Raw genomic sequence first — 20,596 nt, 5'->3', positions numbered from 1 at the left:
AATCTCCCTCAAAATACAGCAATTTATTTGAGAGGGATAAAGGAATTCCATTTTTTCTCATCTGTTACTCATTTCAAGACTGATTTCTAAAAATATATAATGTGGAAGAAGTGCAGTATGAGGGGGAGTCTGACACCAAGACAATGGCTAATTCCTTAGTCCCTCTGGGATACAATTTCTTCACTGAATGGGTCCATTCTTTTCAGGTCATAAAACTAGAAAGCGTGTTAGAGACCATTGAGTCCAAACTCCCCATTTTACAGACCCAGCAACTGAGGCACTGAAAAGTTAAGGGATTTGCCCAGGATGGCACAGCTGGCTAGTGGCAGAGCTGGGCATAAAAAGAGGACATTTTCCTTCTTATCTTTTGTCACATCCATTAATTTGTATGTAATTATAATCATCACATCTATAGAATTCATAGCTGGCAACACCCAACACGTACTACACACTTAACGTTGTGTCCAATGCATTTTCCATATGGCTATAGTGAAGATTACTATTTTTTTAAGTGATATATAACATTGTTTTGAGTGAGTGACCTGTCATCTTCAACTGTTAGCTTGTTTCTCCTTGTTTAAATTGCTTACAGTTTCTATTGTAAGTAATACCAAAATGAACATCTTCAGGCATGTGGCTATTGGCATATTTTCAACTTGTCTTTTGGTTAGATAGCCTGTTGGGCTATTGGAACAAAAGCATTATCTATGTTACAGCTCTAAACAAACAGGCTTTCCAAAAGGCATCAGTGCCAATAGCAATGAACGAAAACCCCCATTTTCTTGCACCCTTACCTGTACTGCAATTTATTTTTCTCTTTAATTTTTGCTACCGGACAAAACTAGTACTTTATTGCTGTTTGAATTTTTATTTAATTACTAGCAAAGTCACATTATTTTCCCTAATTTACTGGCCATTTATTTTCTCTTTTCGGAATCATCTGTAACTGACTCTCCAAAAGTTCGAAAGAGAAGGAAATCAGATCCGTCGACTCCTCTCTACAAAGTTCCTGATTAGCCATTAAATGGTGCCAGGATGACCAAACACATCCCCTGACCTCAAGTGTCTTTTCATCGCAGACATTTGTGCTTTTGTATTGAGACAAACTCCTACTCCCTAAAACGTTTACCTGAAGGTCCTTGGACTAGCCTGGAAAGCCACAAAAATGCAAACCTAAGTCATCTTGCACATAGCAACCAATTATATGTTTGAAAACAGGAATAATTTCCTCCCTAAGTCTTTTGCAGAAGAAATGTTCCAAGTTCTGTCTATTCTTTCTCTCTCCTGGATATGTTCCAATTTGTGGTCGGAACTGAGAGCTGAAAACAGAACTCCAGGTACAGCCTGATGATGAGAAACTATCACTTCCTCCATTCTAGATCCTCTTTCTATTAACGTAACTGGAGACTGAGTTCATTTTTTGTAGAAGACTGATCACATCGTTAATTCACATGGAACTTGATGTTAACCAAAACAGCGAAGTCCAGCTGTTGGTGTGCTTTTCCAGATGTTCATTTTGGATCTCAGTGCAGGACTTTACATTTATCTCTATTAAATGTCACCTCCTTAGATTTGGTCCATTGTTCAAGGCCAGTTGGGATGAGCAGTGGGGTGGGGTGTAAGGGTCCTGATTTTGTCATCCAAAACACTTGCTTTCCCTGCAGGTATCATTCGATCACAAATTTGAAAATATCTTTTGTACATCAATTAGAACAAAGCTTGGAGCCATGAAGCCTGGTTCTGGAGATCCCTGGGGAGGTCAACTTTCATTTCAATCAGCGCCCTTTGAGAGTAATAATGCAACTAGTGATCCGTGCGCCTGACTTTATGAAGATATAGCCTGTATTTCTTCCTCCAGTCAAAAGTTTGTCAAACACATTCTTGATCTCCGGGTATCAGTCTATAGTCTTCCTTTACAAAAAGGAAATAAAAGCCATACTCGATGCTGATCTGAATTATGCAAATTTGTAATAAGGCAATGGAAAAGGATAAAATTTCACTTAATGTACAAAACTTGAAATAATGGAAATCCTACTTTATTCCTCTGGGGGAATTAGTCTTGATTTATGCATGTATTAAATTACATGAGGTCTTGAGAATCACGTGCCTTATATAAAAACCAACCACAATTTATTCATCCATTCCTTCCTTCATTCATTCACTTACTATATCTTAGTGAACCCAAGCTGGCTTCCTTGCCGAGAGCTTACAAACCGTTCTTGTAATAATCCTTCCAAGAATTTTGCCCAGAGGCGACACTGAGGCTGTAAATCTACGGTTTGCACACAGTCTTCTTTTTACAATCAGGAAGTTTCAGCATAATGTTTACTGGTATTTCGTCACTCTGTACAAGCCAGTTTAGAGGGCTGCCATATCTAGCATGTAGTTAGCTTCTAAATATAGTCAAATGCATTTAAAATAATGGGCTTTAAAAAAGATTCAAAAGTTCAGTTTGGTAACTTCTGGCATCTATTTATTTTTAGATACTTGACACTACACAGCATGTCATATATATTTAAGCATCCAAAACTTTAGTGGTCTGAAGAGGCTAGCCAAAAACATGAAAGGATAGAGAGGAAATTAAAGAAGAAATAGATTAATACGGTTTTAAAATAGATTCTCTCCTTTGTACTCATAGTCATCCCACACTTGTTTTTCAGCAACTACTATGTGCCAATCCTGATGGGTGCTGGGGACACAGATGAAAAGACACCTTCCTTCAGGTGTGATCACCTCCAAAAATCCAGCTGTGGTGATTAATGGGTATATCCTGGCAGCTGGTATATTGCTCCCCAGACTTCTCAGTAGTGGGTGGTCTTTTCTAGACAGAAACATACTGGTTGCAAAGATCCATACAGCCTTTGTCTCCCTCTCCATCCCGTCTCTCCTCTTCTCCCCTCTGTCAGCTGGTGAAGAGTTAGGTAAGAGCCTGTTTACCGTCTGTAGACATGGCCATCCCTCCCATGGGTGAATAATTTCTTACTGAACTAATCTTTGCTACTGGTTACCAGCTCTGTGATAAAAATCATTTTGGATGTTTCCTTCTCTTCTGCACAATGCTTGAAGTTCTTGACTCATAGACAAGCATTCATCTCCTACCCCTACCCACCTCCCTGCTTTTTCTCCCCACCGCCTAGCCTTCATCACTCCCTTCTCAAAATTGCTCTAAGAGCAAAAGATTGGAGAAGCCAAGGGATGCAGTCTGCTCTTGTTTTATTTTAATAACTCTCCCGCCACCAGTATGGGCTAACAAGGGTGTGCAGAAAGATGCGTGAAGCATTCAGTTGATTATCAGTCTAGTCTTTTCCCCTAGACTCTTATTCACGGAACATGGACCCAGAGACCTAAGAAGGTTCATCATGTCCAGCCTCCTGCCCATAGGTGGACCATGGCAGCAAACTCCACTCTGAGCTCAGAGGCAACCTGCTTGTGCACGCTGATTGTCATGGGGTCTGGTCACACAATACAGCAGCCATGACTCTTTGATGTTTAATCCTTGCTACTAGACCATTTCTTTTAGACTGAAAATTTCACCTAATCCATCAGACCCATTAGCAGGGAAATTACTCAATATTTTTTCATCTTTATTGGCAATAACTAATCCCTTGGGAATTAAAAGTCAATTGACAATTAAGAAAATTCAGAAGGAGGGATCTTCACAGCGGAGTTAACTTTCCTACCCTGTGAGGGGAGAAGTGCTTCCATAGATGAAGGACTTATAATTTAATAGTGATGTGAACACGCTGTGCATGAAATTGCTCTTTGGTGTTTACAAGGTGCTATCAGGAACTCGACCTGTTCGTCCCAAACTCACCTCTCTAAGAACCCCCAAGTCATCCTGAACCTCTCCTGCTCTGTCAGCTCCTCGTGGAATCCAGCACCCGATTTGCTCAGTTCTACCTCAAACCCACCTTTGGTTATTGCTTGTCTTCCGCTTCTGCAACCGCCCTCCTGATCACGCCCCATTGCCTCTTGTCTGGATGTCAGCCAAAGCTGCTCGCCCTCCCCGATCACACGTTCCCCCACAGAGGCACGAGAATTACCTTTACAAATCACCTCTGATTGTGTCATCTGCTCAAAATCTTCACACCTGACCACATCGCCTGCAGGATAATGGCCAAATTCCACACCGTGGCCCTTTGAAATGAACTCCAGCCCCATTTTCAGCTTTATCTTGGGCCCCTCAACCCACCTGGACTGTGGCCACCCTGCATGACTCCAGTCTCTGCACCTCTCAGGCTTTCCCTGGCTTGGGGCTTCTTCACATTCTTTGTCTCTCCCCGGAATGCTGTCCCACTCATGAAAAAATCCCTGTCAATCCTTTAAGGCCCAAGTCAAACTGTTCTCTCACCATGTCCCCGTAGCACCAGAGTCCTGCCTGTGTGGTGGCTCTAGTCACAGGCAATTAGGATTCTTAGCCTACTTGTCGCCTCTCTCGCTGGACGGGAGCTTCTTGGCTGCAGGCAGCGCGGGATCTTGTTCTACGCTGAATCCCCAGTGCGGTGGCTGCCACTTGGATACTTACCCCCTTTTTATTTGATTCAGTGTTATCCCATTTTCTCTACTAGACTTTTCCAATATCCCGCTGTTCTCAGAAGAACTTACAGGTTGGTAAGTTCATTTGGCACATTCTATTCAAGGGAAGTAAGGACCCAGAATAGGAGCAACTTCTCCCACCTTGAGACATCCAGAATGACTGGTTGGTCTTATTTGCTGGTCCATGATTATCCGCACAGTATTTAAAATAAAAAGCTAAACTCTGTCATTTTATTTTGTCACATGATGTGTAAGGAAACTGAGAACTCACTGACACTCGGCCAGTTTATTTTGTGAGAATATTTTACTTGGTGAAGCAGGAAACCAAGTTCTGATTCCATCTCTACCAGCTTCGGGAAAGCCACTTACCTCGTCTAGGGCAGCCTCGTTCCTCAGTTCTGAAGGCTGGTTCGTGAATCAGCACCAGCACCTGATGAAGTTCTTGGTGGTTGGCAAGATGAGAGTAGTTGAATGATGTAGGGAATTTTTCAAAGAATTCAAATTATTCCATTCAGAAGACTATCCTTTAATCTAAGATTACATCCCTCCCTTTTCTATTGGTGTTCAAATGCCCTGTCTTCTATAAAAATTATGGTGATTGTAGATGGAGGTGTTGGTTTATTTTTAATGTCCACAGTTGGCTAAACAGAGAGTTGGCAATGATATGTCAGTCTACCCAAATTTGCCTTTGATTCTGAGCCAGTGCTGTATCTCTGTCTCTTTTCCGCAAGAAAGTTGCCTAATATTCGTCTTTAGTCAAGCTGTGAAGCAAACGTGAAGTGAATCTTCGGGAAGTGGTTCTGTGAGAAAACATTGTGTTTTGCAGTCGGTGAATTAATTCAGGGACCCAAAACAGGTGTTGTGTCGTTATCAAACCCGAAATTGGGATGAGATGTGTTCTTGGTCCCAGATCTGAAAATTAGATCACCAAGCTACCCCTTCTCTCCCACAGGTCCCCTAAGATCTCCAAAACATGGAGCCTTCGGGCCCCATCTCCATCAATCTGCATGAATTTAAAAAGACTCATTTATTCATTCAACAGACACATACTGAGCATGGACTCAAAGGCCTAATGTATGCTAGGCCCTGGGCCTACAGAATGCCTAAGAGAGGACGCTTGCCTGTGAGAGGCTTGTAAGCCAGTGTGATGCCACAGTACAGTCAGATGGAATTTCCAAACGGGAAGCCACCTATTCTGATTGCACCACATGTCCTCAGGTGGGATCCTGGGGTACAGAGAGGGAACAGTGAGCCCTTTCCCAGGGAGCTTCCGTCCTCACATTTGACTCTACTTCCTACACCGTCTCTTAGACCCAGCCTCCTTGTTCAACGTGCACACCCACATGGATAGGGCACAAGCACCCCCAACTCAACACAACAAAACTAGCACTGTTGGCAGAGATCTCTAGTTACCCATCCAGTGTCCATTCGCCCTTCCTCTCTTACCAGCAGAACCCTGATTTCATTGGGAGTGGCAATATGCCCATCTGAAAGACGACCTTCTCCAGCATCCCTTGCAGATAAATGTCAGTGGGATGTTAAGGGAAGTTGTTGGGTCAGGAGTGTTGGGTGGGGCTTTCTGGAAAGCTCTTCAAAAGAGGACTAACACATCTCTTGCTATAACTGATCCGCCTCCCCGTCTCCCTTCCTACAATGGAAAATTCTAATGTGAAAGCTGGAATTCCAATGTGATAGCTGGAGAACAGAGGCCATTTTGTGGCCATAAGGCAACACTGAGATGACCTTGAAAATGAAAACCAGGTGCTAAACATGGTGGAGAAGCAAGTAAGGAGCCTGGGACAAACAACAATGACACCATGGGACTACCATATCAGCCCTGTACTCCTGACCTCCAGACTTCTTCTACATGAGAGAAGAATAAGCCTCAATCTTCTTTAAACCATTATTATTTCAGATCTGTTACTTCCAGTCAAACACAATTCCGAAATGATGCAGGATTCACCATTATTTACCGCCCAACTCTCCTCCTGACTCCTGCCCGAATCAGTTCTTCTTTCTGGATTCCTTATTTTGTTCACATCTCTACACTCCTTCCGGCCACCCAAGGCAGTAACTCAGGGGTTGGCAAACTACAGCCCACAGACCAACTCCGGCCTCCATCTATTTTTGTCAATGAAGTTTGGGGGGCACAGCCATCCTTATTCCTTCATATATTGTCTATGGCTGCTTTTGCACCAGAGCAGCAGAGTTGAGTATTCGAGACAGAGACCATGTGGCTTACAAAGTCTAAATATTTACTATCCGGCCTTTTATGGAAAAAGTTTGCTGACCCATGCATGACCCTAAAATCATCCACAATTTCTTTTAGCCCTCACCCCCCATGTTGTGTCAATGAGCCTTTCAACTCTACCTCTTAGGCGTCTCTGGGTTCCATCCCCACCACAGTAGTAACTTCTGTACAGACCTTCATTATTGTTCTTTCAGATTCTTAAAGTTCTAGAACTTGTACTAATTGCTTCCCCTTCCTCCATTTGTATCACATTCAAGCCCAACCACTCAAAGAACTGGCTGCACAGGTGGGGAAGAGCTGGGAAGCCAAGCATAGGAGACAGTAAGGCCGCCCAGAGATGAGCCAGAGAAGAAAGCCCTCAGCACCTCTGATGCTAGAGGGTCTGATCGGGGAGGCAGAGTTATTAGGAAGTGCGGCTACACAGGCCTGTCCAGCGGGGACTAGAGTCATGGAGGCATCAAAGCCATCGACAGACACCACCTGAGGCAGAGAAGTTTAGAAGAAATGCCTTTCCTCCTTCCACCTTCTAATGATCCATGATCACTTCCCATTGGACAAACCCAGAAGGAAGCCAGCTGATGTGAAAGCAGGGAACACAGCCTCCGGGGTCAGCCCCACTGCAAGGCCAAGCTGAGCCAAGGAAGGTCACGGAATGAAACTGGAGGCCCCAGGCCAGCGCGCTGGCCGTGCCCCTCTCTTGTCCATCCTACAAGCAGGGTGTCCGTTCCAGTAACCCACCTGACCCTTCACCCTGCCTAAAATCCTCCCATGCACCCTACGTTCTGGCTAAGGTTGTGATTCCTCAGCATGGCACAGGAGCCCTGCATGCCTGGCCACTACCAGCCCCCAGCCTGGACTCCCACCCCCTCCCAGGCCCGCTATGAGCTCCAGCTGCTTGGTAAGTTGCAGTTTCTACGATGTCCCCTGGTATCCCCTGTCCCTTTGCATGGACAGTCCTCTCAGCCTTTCTGGAATGTCATCTCATCCTGCAAAGCTCAGTCCCCAAGTCTTCCTCTCTGTGTTCAACTTATATACTCCCTGCTACTGAGGTACTTCCACTTAAAATTCCTGTATTCTAGCACTTACCCTGTCTCCTTGTAGATATTGGCTTCCCAGTCTGTCTGTACCACGTTCTCCTAAAGGCAGGGCTTTCGTCCTGTGCATTTCTTTCTCCTCAAGGCCTGCCAAGGTATCCAGCATGCGGTGGTCACTCAATTAGTGTTTCTTGGATGGACAGATGGAGGAGAACAACAAGTTGTTGCTCAATCCCAGACTGGATGCTCTGCAGGAGAGCCTTGCACATTCTCCTCCAACGATGGCCAGAGGCAGGTTGGAGGGGGAGCTGGAAATGCATTCAGGAGCACTGAGTGTCACCTCCCGCCTAGGAGAGCTCCTGGGAGTGAGGCCTCACTCACTACCCTGCTTGGGGATTCACGGGTGAATAGGCAATGCTTTGGCTTGGCTTTTCCAGACCGCATCCATGGCCAGGTCCTCTATTTTTGGATGTTGCTACAGCTGTGGCCAGCAGGATGAGAGGACCAACCTCCTCCCATGGAGCCCCAGACCCGGAAATGTCACAGCTCAAACGACTCGAAGAGCATCTGGGAAAACAGGACCAGAGGGGAAGGGACAGTTCCTCCCCAGGGCCCCTACGATCTCCCACCTCCCCAGCCAGGCCTGCCTCCTCTCCTGCTGCCTTCAGGATGGGAGAGGCAGTGGGAGGGCAGAGGTGGGAAGGTCGGGGGACAACCTAGGCTGCCCACCCTTTGGCCAGGCTTTGGTTTTTGGCTTCTTTTACACTGACTGGCCACACTGGAGCCCCTTCCCACGTGGGAAATCACATCACAAACGTCTGCACCGATGCTCTGGGCATGGCTAAGTCAGAATCCTCAAATCATCACTGGGGGGGACAATCGATGCTCTTGTCCGGCTTTTAATGACAATCAATTCTCTCTCTGGCTCTTTGTTAAGTAAGTGTCACTGAGAACAATTGCATTTTGTGAACCTGATTGCTGGCCTTGAATTTGCAGCTTCCTCCAGCTGAGGAGAGTCAGAGCTCCTTGTTACTACTCTGTTCTCAGCCAGTCACACAGGATGCTCAGCTGGACAATTAATGATCTTTCCGGTCTATTTTTTAGTCAACGTGTCAGCTCCACTAATCAGAAAGAAAGTCCACCTGTGTGCACAGGCTCTAAGGGAGGGGTGGGGGAGCCTGAGCACTGGCTGGCCTCTTTGCTGACCCTGAGTAAATGAGACAAGGTGGCTGGTGTTAAACACACTAGGTTTCCAGTCCCACCTCTGCTATTTACTAGCTGTGTGACCTTGGGCAAATCACTCACCCTCTCTGAGGCTCTGTTTCAGCATCTGTGGAATGCCATAATAACAGTACCACCATGTAGGGGTTGTTAAGAGGATTAAATGAGATGATGCATTAGAAAGGGGGTTAATATAACGTGTCACATCTAAGAGGCTCAATAAATAGCTATTATTATCATTATTGCTATTATTATTATTTTATCCTTAGGAATCCCGGAACTGCATAGTCCAACCTCTGTCAGTGCTGATGCTGACCAGGATAGGAGCCACTGGCCATATGTGGGTGCTGTAGAGCAGTTGACATGTAGAATCCAAATTGAGATGTGCTCTGAATATACCGGATTTCAAAAACTTAATATATAAAAGAGAATGTAAAATAGCTCATCAATACCTTTTCTAAAAATGCTTTTAAAATATTGATTACATATTGCAATAACACTTGGATATATTGGTTTAAACAAAATATATTCTTAAGATTAACTGCGCCTGTTTCTTTTTACTTTTTTAATTGGCTACTGCTGGGAAATTTTAAATGACATGTGCGCCTCAGACTCTATTTCTCTTGCACAGCCCTTTTCTGTATGAGTCACTTTCAAAGAAGCCCCATCCAATAGTCCAAAGTAATCAAAAACCAAAATAACAAAAAGCATGTGTAGGGGAAGAAGAATTACTCCTCAACCCTCTAGGTCCTTCTGGCTGGTCTAAAAATTAAATTGACGTGAGACAGAATAACAGGAGAAAATCAAGCAAAGTTTAATAACATGCGTACGTGGGAAAAACCCAGGAAAACTGAGTAACTCGCCAGAATGGCCAAAGCCACCACCTTAAATACTGTCTTCAGGTGAAGACAAAGGCGGATGTTGGGGTGGTGGTTTGAGATTTCACCGGAGAGGAAGGCAATTTACATGGAGATGGAAAAGCAAATGTTTGATAAACAAATATTTGCTGGGCCGTCTATAAACAGTGAGACTCCAGAGAGATCTTTGATAGAAATGAGCTAGCTAGTGCCCTCCTGTCACCTATTTACATCATACTTATGTCTTATGGCATTAGCTCCTTCGTGGGATGGGACTTCTGTCTTAAATTCTTTTAGGCAGTTTCTTTCACAGTCTTTTGTTCTTAACAATAATCAAGCCAAAGAGACACATTTTGGGGTGGGAAATTCTGATCCCCCACACAAACAGTAAACAAAACCCCTAGGAATTCCAACGCTTAAGTTAATTTAGGTCTCTTTAAGCAAGAAGAACAAACAAACAAAATGTAAGCATCATTAATTCCTCTCTCATCGGCTTTCCTCTCCTCCCAATTTTCTTGCATCCAGTGCTGTTTTAAAGCCTTTCATTTGCCACTTCCCCACCCCCACCACCAAGTGCACATAAAGGATCTCTCACTTCAGCCCACAGGACATTTTTTCCCTCCCCACCTGTTTCACCAGCTCCACTACTATGTCTTCTCTCTATATTTTTCCTTTCCTCCTCCCTCCTCTCAAGCCTTGTCTTTTTCTAACTATTCTCTGAATTAACATCTTCCAGGAACTTGTCTCTGGATTTTGGCACCCAAAGAACTTGGGTGGGACAGAACAGACTACCATTAACTAATATCACAAAAGACTGATGGATAAACCAGATTGCCAAAGGGTTATTTGACAACGGAGAGAGTCCTTTTTGGGAACTGTATGCTCCCTCTGCAGTCAGTTGAGGGCCCCTGACCCTGGGTCCATATTGTAGCTTGTGTGGGGTGTGCATTGGACACCAGGGGATAGCATTTATATAGACTACCAGGAACATAGCAGTTCCCAGTATCAGGGTCCCTGAGAAGATGAATTAGTAAATTTGGTGGGCTTGAAATTAGAATCAAGAAGGTCTTGAAAGAGGTTCCATCAAAGCCATGGAAAAGCCTGGTGGGCACGCCCTGCCCGGCAGCTGAGTATAACTAGTCAAGCCAGGTTTGCTGACTCTCTTGGCCAGAGCTGGATAAACATCAGCAAACACTTGTTCTTTGACTTTCTCTTTTTCCAGGCTCCAGGACGAATCTTGCTGTTCTGATTATAAGGTTCCCCGCCAGCCTGGACGCGAGACATTTGGTCAGGTTTCAGCTCAGTGACATGTCGATTTTCCCTCCTAAGAATACAGCCTGATCCCCATGACTCGATTTCAGAGTTTCCCCGTGTCCTTGGCCACAGTTACAGGTTGAATTGTGTCACCCTGAAATTCATATGTTGAAATCCTTAGCCCCAGCGCTTCAGAATGTGACCGTATTTGGAAACAGGCTCGTTGCAGATGTAATTAGTTAAGTTAAGATGAGGTCGTACTGGAGTAGCGTGGGCCCCTAATCCAACAGGACTGTGTCTTTATAAAAAGGGGAACTCTGGACACAGACACAGAGGGAGAACACCACGTGAAGATGGGAGTGATGCTGCCAGAAGCCAAGGAAGTACCAGAAGCTGGGAGAGAGGCCTGGAACACAGCCTTCCCTGGAGCCATCAGAGGGAGCGTGGCCTGGCTGACACCTTGATCTTGGACTTTCCAGCCTCCAGAACCGGGAGAGAATAAATGTCTGCTGTCTAAACCACCCACTTTGTGGTACTCGGTGGGGGCAGCCGGAGGAAACTAATTCAGCCACCAACCACCTCGGCTGCCTTGAAGGTGACTCCTCTTGCTGCCATTATAGGTAAACTCTTCCTAATTTCTCTCTTGAGAAGAAACTTAAGGTTTTGGGGGAAAACCTGCTATCACCTATGAGTTGTAATCGCATTATTAATATTATGAACAAAATCTTTTTAAATAAAACATTTAAACTTTTGGTTTTATTTCTTATAAGGTAGACTCATAAATTCCTTTAAGGATACTTGCTTTCTTACGTACTCATCTTGTTTTGAGAATTGATATAAGAAACTGTCAGTAAAAGGAGCTCCTCTGTGTTGGGAGTGACATTTGAAAATATTGTTCATTAAGTCACTCAAAGGGATCCTGAGCCAAAGCCCCCATGACCTGTCACAAAATCTTCTCAAAGCTCAGAGCCAAGAATCAGTTGGCTTTGGGGTTATTTTTTCCCACGATGCACTGGTCTATGATGAAAGAGCCATGGTGTCTCTCCTCCCCTTTTTTTTTCAGATTGCTAGGAAGTCTGGGGTTTTGTGACCATAACTTCCCTCAGCCAAGACTTCCTGGTAAGTTTTTTCTCTTTTCTCTTTCCTACACGTCATTCTTCTCTTCTGCTTCGTGATAGTTGGTTTTATTGTTCCTTCAGTATGACAATAAGCCACTTCAAATGCCTTTTGGAAGCAAGCAAGATATGAATCAACAAATTGAAATTAAGATAAAAGACCCAAAGCAATGACGTTTTTGGAGATGAGAGGGAGGGATAATTATACCAGAAGCCTAGTCTTAAAAAAAACAAAAAACAAACAAAACCAAAGCAAGTATAGTCGTCGGCCGTCTGACGTGAGTTGCAGGCGTGTGGCGGAAGATGGAGACAGATCAGAGAATGGTAGGAAAGGGTCACGTTAACCGATTACGAGCGTGAGCCGACACGGGAGCATGTTGCCCTGCATCTTCTCGACGATTGTTTCATGTCCCTGCTAAGTGTGGAGCCAGGCAGTTCTATAGGAACCCGATTGAGTCGTCTAACTCCTTTCTACATCTGGAGTAAACAGCAAGGCTGCTCCAGAAGCTTTACGAATAGCCGGGTTCTGCTCCCAGCACCCTGAGTCCATCTGGGACTAGTCATGGGTTCCTGTGTGGAGTAGGGTCACCAGGGTGCCGGCGTGTCCCACCTGTTTCTGTGGGGTTCCACACTGGGGATGGAGAGGAGGGCGGACGTGGGGGCAAGAGGCCCCCCCCCCGCCCAGCAAAGCACGGCTCCTGGGGTGAAGGGTGCTAAGTAATGACCCTTCTTGTTTTCTGAATTCTCCCTCCCCTGGGTAGGGCTCCTTTTTGTCAAATAAAGGATTTGAGATACAAGAGGAACCAAGATAATCCTGGTGTTGAAGGCTGTTAGGGGAAATCAGCAGCAGAGCGCACGTTTGTTGAGTGCTGACTATCCGCAGGGCCTGTGGCAAGCACTTTATGTGCACGAACCTACCTAACCTCTCTTCAAACTTACAGGCAGCTATTGTTATTATCCTCATTTTGCAGATGAGAAAACTGAGGCACAGAGACCACACAGAGGTAAGTGAAAGAGCTGGGATTTGAACCCAGGTATTGTGGCTCCTGATCCAGGTGCCCAAGTTGGGGTGCAGCAGCGAGGCCCATTAGCACGAGTCACGTGTGCACAGAGCCCGGAGAGAGCACTCAATGATTCTTTGCTTTTGCTGTCAGTTCCTCTTTCAGGTCACATAGAGGCCCCTCAGATGGGCATCCTGGAGCCCCATGTTCTCTGGAGTCTCTTTCCTTCTCTTCTCCTCTTTCCTTATCTTGAAACCTGCCCTTCGGGATGCAGGCTCCACTGCATGATCCCCGCGTCCCATCCCGCTGCAGCATTGTTAGATGTCCTGGTTTCTTCCTGGTGGAGCTTGTACACAACAAACATGTCTTCTTTTGTTAACATTGACCTCTTATCAGAGCAGAACTCCCAGGCTTTACTGGGTTAGCAGTGTGGAGCTTTACTCCATTTTGCTAAGGAATCTGTCCCCTGAGTTGAGAAGTAAATGAGGTGGGAAGGAGAAGGAATCTTCTACTCTTTCATGCTAATAACGACAGCTCGTATTTATTGAGCATCGACCACAAAGCAGGCCCTGCGCCAAGTGCCTCATCTTACAACCTTGTGATGGGGGATTCTTGTCCTCATTTTCCAGGGAAAGAAGTTGAGATGGAAAAGGGTAAGTCACTTGCCCAAGGCCTCACGGCTATTGAGTGGCAGAGCCGAGGCTTGAACCCGGGTCTTTCTGGGCTCACATAAAGAAAAGCAGCCAAGTCATTTTTTAAGAGCAAGGAGGCGGTGAGGGAGGCTTCCCCACAGCTGTCATCCCTGCGTCATCACCTGTGTCTTAGAAGCTTTCCACGCAGGTCCCAGCCACTCTCTCCTGCAGGCTCAGCCCTGCCCCAGCTACCACCCAGGGCTGGATGAGGCGGCCAGCGTTCTCCTGCCTCAGCCTCTCATCCAGGGAAATGTGTGCGGTTGCCCTTGGGTCTGCCCTTGGTGACTGTCAAGTGTCTGTGGCTACACCCTGACCAGCGGGCAGGTCTCATGCCAGGAAGATGTTCTGCCACCCTCTTCAGGAGCCCTGAGCTGTGGGGAGGAGGCACCACGCCCAGTCCCCAAGGTCACACCAGGCCAGGCCAAACACGAGGCCAGGCCCAGCACGACTGTTTTCAGGGATCCTGGCCGAGACCCTCCCAAGCCCCCCACTCATCACTGGAGAGTCTTTTGGAGCTGCCCCCACCTTTGGAGTTCAAGAGTGATGGAGGGACTAGGGAGGAACCCCCATTCAGGGATCTGGGGGTCTGGACTAGATGTAGGAGGAGTCCAGAGGTTCCCTTTGGACACTGACCAGGGCCCCTGCTGATGCGTGGCTCTATCTGGCTTGCTCAGTGGCTCTCAGCACCTACACGTGGGCACGCTTAGGCTTCTCCCACACAGACAGTGGGCAGGAGCCCCGAGCGGGGAAGACAATGTGATCAGGACAATCCTATGATGCAGCGAAGCTGTCAGATTCCCACCCAAGCCCCCTTAGCACACGCGCTCCAGTCCCTGCCAACAGGACTGCCAGCACTGCAACTCCCTGCCTGGGACAGAAGGGCAGGGCAGTTAGTGCCCCACCTCCAGCAGCCCTCAGCCAATGACGGATGGAGCTAGAGTTTAGTAGCCCAGCTTCCTCAACCTCCTAGTAGGATAATTCTATGATGTGTGCTACACACTTGCTGCTCAAAGCATGGTCCAAGGGCCAGCAGCATCAACATCACTGGCAGCTTATTAGAAATGCAGAATCTTTGAGGCTAGCCTGCTGGCGTAGTAGTTAAGTTAGCACACCCCACTTTGGCAGCCTGGGGTTTGTGGGTTCAAATCCGTGTGTGGACCTACATGCCACTCATCAAGCCATGCTCTGGTGGCGTCCCACATACAAAATGAAGGAAGATTGCCACAGGTGTTAGCTCAGGGACAGTCTTCCTCACCAAAAAAAAAAACAAAGAAAAGAAAAGAAATGCAGAATCTTGGGCCCCACCTGAACTTCTGCATCAGATTCTGCATTTTAACAGGATCCCAGATTTGTGGATGTGTTAAAGTTTGAGAAGCACCATCCAATGATGTTTCCCTAAGGTCCCCAGAGGGATGAAATCCAGGTTGCCCATCGAAGTAACCTGCTCCATACCATTCTTTTACAGGCTTCCTACACGTTCATTCTCATTCACGCTACCCCTCACTGCTTCCTGGAATCCTCTCCCAAGAAAACTCCATCATCTCTGGGTCTGCTCTGAGGAGAACCACCTAAGACCCATGGCCTCTTTGGGATAAAATAATGGATCTGCTGCAAAAGCCCAGTCCACCTTTCTAAGCTGTGCAATGCTGGGCAAGGGAAATGGGAAGAGACTAATACTTAGTTCTCAGAATTCCTTTGAGAATTAAATGAGGTAGTTCTTATACAGTTTGCACAGTGGCTAGCAAAGAGTAGCCCTTCCATAGATGTTGGCTATTATTACTCTCCTGCTGCTTCTTCTGAAGCCTTCTCCGTCCCCTGTGCCCTGTGGGTATCCAACATCCAAATCATGCAGGAATGGTGACGTGGAGCTTCAGAAAGGTGTCTGTACTTGCGATGGGAGAAAAGGGCTTGAATCTAGCTGGGCCACCAATCAAGGAAACTGAAACTTGGTTTCCTTATCTGTGAAATGAGAATGTAAATATCAACCTCACGGGGCTATTGTGAAGAAGAAATTAAACAATGTGTAGACAGCACTTGGCAATGAATCTGGTGTGTGGTCGGCACTCAGCAAACGTTTGTTGAAGGAAAAGCAGGAGTGACAGGGTCCTGAATGACCTGCTGGGGTTGTGGCATCTCTCCCACTGCCCCCTGCATGGGACTCCCCAGGGCCACCTTGGCCTAGGCAAGCAGGAGGAGTCAGTAGATGGAAAGGCCTGGCCGCTTGCCACTCTTGATGAGGCTCAACTCCTTGTTCCGTGCCCAGCCAGGAAACAGTATTATTCCATGAGCCCAAACCCCTCATTGGACGAGGCCAGCAATAACCACTGGGATGCCATTGTTGTTTGTGAGATGTCTGGGCAGGACTAATAGGTGGGGTTGACCAGAATGAGGGATTGTATTATGAGCGAAGGCGTGTTCTCAAGGGATCCCTCCTACTCCAAAGGATGGAGGAAGATGCTCCATTGAATGAGAGCGGAGACACAGACCTGCCGCCCCAGAAGTAGCTTTCAGTCTTGCATCAGTGGGCAGGCCTCAGACTTGCCAAGAGAAGCCACTTTCTTGGAAGGGGCTGCAAAATTGAAACAAGACCAGTCTGCTAGTTTAGGCTGCTTTAATTTTACAAACGGTTTGTTATTTGCTAGCTTATTTGATCCTCACAACCACCCCGTAAAACAGGCTAGGAAATAGTATCTCCTATTGACAATTGAGGGAAACTGAGGTCCAGAGAGGTAATTAACCAGCTTCAGTCAGTTGCTAGCGGCTGACGCAGGAGTCGTCCCATATCGTGGGTCCCGGCCCTGTGAATTCTCCATCCCAGAAGATGGACAATTTAAATGGCAGGAGAAGGAGAGCCTCTGCTTTAATTTTTAAAGATATTTTAAAAGTAAAGGAAAAAAGTCTTTATGAGGCTAGCCTGGTGGTGCAGTGGTTAAGTTCATGGGCTCCACTTTGATGGCCCAGGGTTCACAGGTTTGGATCCCAGGCGCAGACCTAGCACCGCTCATCAAGCCACGCTGTGGTGACATCCCACATAAAGTGCAGGAAGGTTGTCACAGATGTTAGCTCAGCGACAGTCTTCCTCAAGCAAAAAGAAGAAGATTGACAACAGATGTTAGCTCAGGGCCAATATTCCTCACACGCACACAAAAAAAGTAAAGGAAAAAGTCTTTTATATTCACTCACATTGATACCATTTTCAGTGCTCTTCACTCCTTTGTGTAAATCCTTTGTGTAAATATATATATCCATCTAGTACCATTTTTCTTCTGCACAAACGACTCCCTTTGACATTTCTTGTAGTGCAGGTCTGCTGGGGACAAATTCTTTCAGCTTTAGTATGTCAGCTTTTGTTTATTGAAAGATATTTCCATTGGGTGTAGAATTCTAGGTTGTCAGTTCTTTTTCTTTCAGTTTTTTTTTTTTGAGGAGGATTAGCCCTGAGCTAACTGCCACCAATCCTCCTCTTTTTGCTGAAGAAGACTGGTCCTGAGCTAACATCCATGCCCATCTTATTCTACTTTATATGTGGGATGCTTACGACAGCATGGTGTGCCAAGCGATGCCATGTCCGCACCTGGGATCCGAACCGGTGAACCCCGGGCTGCCGAAGCAGAACATGCGAACTTAACTGCTGTGCCACCGGGCCGGCCCCTTCTTTCAATATTTTAAAGATGTGTCTCCACTGTCCCCTGACTTACATTAGTTCCAGTGAGAAATCTGCTGTCATCCTTATCTTTGCTCCTCTGTATGGAATGCATACTTTTTTTGCTTTTAACATGTTCTCTTTATCACTGCTTTTAAACAATTCCATTCTCGTTTAGTTTGGTGTCATTTTCTTCATGTTTCTTGTGCTTGGGATTCACTGAGCTTCTTGGATCTGTGAGTTTATAGTTTTCTTCAAATTCGGAAAAGTTTCAGCCATCATTTCTTCTGATATTTTTTCTGTTCCTCCCCACCCTCCCACAGGCACTCCAGCTACATATATATTAGACTGCCTGGGGTGCCTCCACAGCTCACTGATGCTCTTCTCACTTTATTTTCCCAGTCATTTTTCTCTCTGTTTCATTTTGAATAGTTTCTGTTGCCAAGTCTTCAAGTTGAGTAACATTTTACTCTGTGGTCTTTAATCTGCTGTTACTCTCATCTAGTATATTTTTTATTGCAGACATTGTATTTTTCATCTTTAGTAGTTCTATTTGGGTCTCTTAAAATATCTTCTGTGTCTCTCTTTAGCGTGCTCGTGCTTTTCTTTACCTTCTCGAAAATATGAATACAGTTAAAAAGACTGTTTTGATGTCATTGTTCACTAATTATATCATCTGTATCATGTCTGGATGTGTTTCTATTGGTTGATTTTTTTTGTCTCATTTTGGGTTATATTTTTCTGCTTCTTTGCATGCCTGGTCATCTTTTTTTTACTGGATGTCAGATGCTATGTTTTTGGATGCTGGATGTTTTTGTATCCCTTTAAATATTCTTGAACTTTGTTCTGGGATATAGTTACATTTCTTTAATCCTTCTGGGGCTGGTTTTTAAGCTTTGTTCGGTGAGGCCAGAGCACACTTTAATCTAGGGTTAATTTCTTTCCATGACTGAAACAACACCCTCTGAGGACTCTTTCTGTGCCCTGTGTGGTATGACATTTTTTTTCCATTCTGACTGGTGGGAACATGAACTACTCCCAGTCCTGAGCTAGCCCCGTGGATTGTTCAGGATGCTCCTTTTGTTGATTCTTTTTCCTGCCTCAGGGTGTTTCCTCACAGGCATGCAGCCATCAGTGGTCCCTCCAGGAGAATCCTCTGCATCTTCAGCACTTTCTCTCTTTCTAGCTCTGTCCTCTCCCTGCAGCTCTCCCCTCTCAGCTCTTCTGCCTTGTGAATTCTACCTACCCAACCCCTCTCGAACTCTCAACTTTGTCTTCTCAACTCAGAGAGACCAACAGGCTCCATGCAGATTTCCCTCCCTGTACCGTGGGCTGGAAATTCCTTTTTCTTCTTTGTTTCTCTTCTCTCAGGGATCATTTTCTGGACTACCTATTATCTAACATCTGAAAAGTGTTATTTCATATGTTTTGTTCAGTTTTTTAGTTGTTTAAGGCAGGAAGGTAGATCTAATCCCTGTTAGTCTATCATGCCTGAAAGCGTAAGTTCCCAGCAGTTTTTTAATTAAAGTTTTTTCATTGTGGTAACATAAACACAACAAAAAATTTACCATTTTAGCCATTTTTAAGTGTACAGCTCAGTGGCATTAAGTAGGTTTAAGTCAGGAAAAAAATTTTATTTTTCTTCTACTAGTTATTAAGCACTTACTAAGTGCCAGGTGTTAAAGTAGATGTTGTGATTACACCCATTTTACAGACGAGGAATGTGAAGTTTAGAATGTAACTTGCCCAAAGTCTGTGCCAGTGCTCAACATTTACTCCCAAGGGCCAGGCAATGAGCTTCGCTGATAAAACGTCTCAAAATTACATGGCCTTCACCTATGTGTAAGGACTCCCTCTAGAAGACTCTTCCTTGGCCTGGAGCAGACTTCCCAGAAATCAACCCCCAATCTATGGCTGCAGAGGCACACTGGGCTTGGGGCCAGACCGATGTCTGAGGGGCAGAATCCCTGTCACCTGTGAACCAAGACAAAGCCAGGCCTGGCACACAGATCCAGGGAGGAGTCCATCCTCGAGGCACTGTGCAGGGCAAGGATGCACTGGGAATCTGTGTGTGTGTGTTGCTGGTGGGACCCCGAGACCATGATACACAGTCAGCCACTTGGAATTAAATGTCAGCTTCATTTGCATCACTGGTTTATATTAAATTACAATTACAAATCTTCTGAAATTTCTATTTAACTTCTTACCAGCTCTGAATGGGCACGCTAGCAGCCATTGACTCAGCACATCAGGGATTCTTGGCTTCAAGGAGTCGATTCCTTTATGTACATGAATGGAAACAAGACTCTTGTCTCAGAAATACTCTGGCAGCCTCTTTGCAAAGGCTGTGGGTCATTTACTCCCAGCCTTTCACAAGAAAACCCTAGAAACACATTCCTTTGTATGCTTTCCGTTTGTGTCAAATGCACTTTAAGAATCTCAAGTGGGTTTTTATTAGTTATTTCTCACTAGCGACCTGTGAAACCTGGAGCAGTTTATAGATGCTCCTTTTACAGACAGAAGTATCAAAGCCAAGGGACATTCACTCTCTCACAGCCTCTCCCATCACATCAGGGCAGTGCAGAGCCCACACACCACCCCCTCCTGTTCTCCGGTGGGTCTTTGCTTGCTCCTGAGATGGGGGCCCCTCACGCTGCGTCAGGAGCCCTCTCAGCCCTGGAGGGCTGGACCATGTTATTCATCTTTGTTTCCCTCCCGTGTCTGGGACAGGGAACCCAACATGCTCCTGAATGAAAATTTCCAGCCTTCATCACCATCACTTTATCTTCAGACAGTCCCAGTTTTGTGGCATCCAGACCATCATTAGTGCTTGCCTACAAGGGCGTGCAGGGGAAAGAGCAGTGCAAATTTTACTCTCTTTACCCAGCTCAGATTTGGCATAAAACTCAGCCTCACAGAGACCCCAGACTGGGAAACAACTACCCAGTGGTCAGTTTTTCCAGAGATCCTATAGAGGAAGAACTATTCATCT

General features: G+C 45.7%; 1 long non-coding RNA gene across 1 annotated transcript; it reads left to right on the top strand.

Moving 5' to 3' along the window:
• Nucleotides 1-11,378: 11,378 nt before the first annotated feature.
• On the top strand, nt 11,379-15,994 carry LOC103550295 (uncharacterized). The gene is made up of 4 exons (XR_544749.2): nt 11,379-11,773; nt 12,217-12,272; nt 13,240-13,272; nt 15,427-15,994. It is a non-coding gene; the product is annotated as an uncharacterized lncRNA (long non-coding RNA).
• Nucleotides 15,995-20,596: the final 4,602 nt, after the last annotated feature.

This window comes from Equus przewalskii, chromosome 25 (genome assembly GCF_037783145.1).
Source record: "Equus przewalskii isolate Varuska chromosome 25, EquPr2, whole genome shotgun sequence".
In the NCBI taxonomy this organism is placed as follows: Eukaryota; Metazoa; Chordata; class Mammalia; order Perissodactyla; family Equidae; genus Equus; species Equus przewalskii.
The sequence above is the reverse complement of the archived record's forward strand: the minus strand, read 5'-3'. Positions and strand labels throughout refer to the sequence as shown.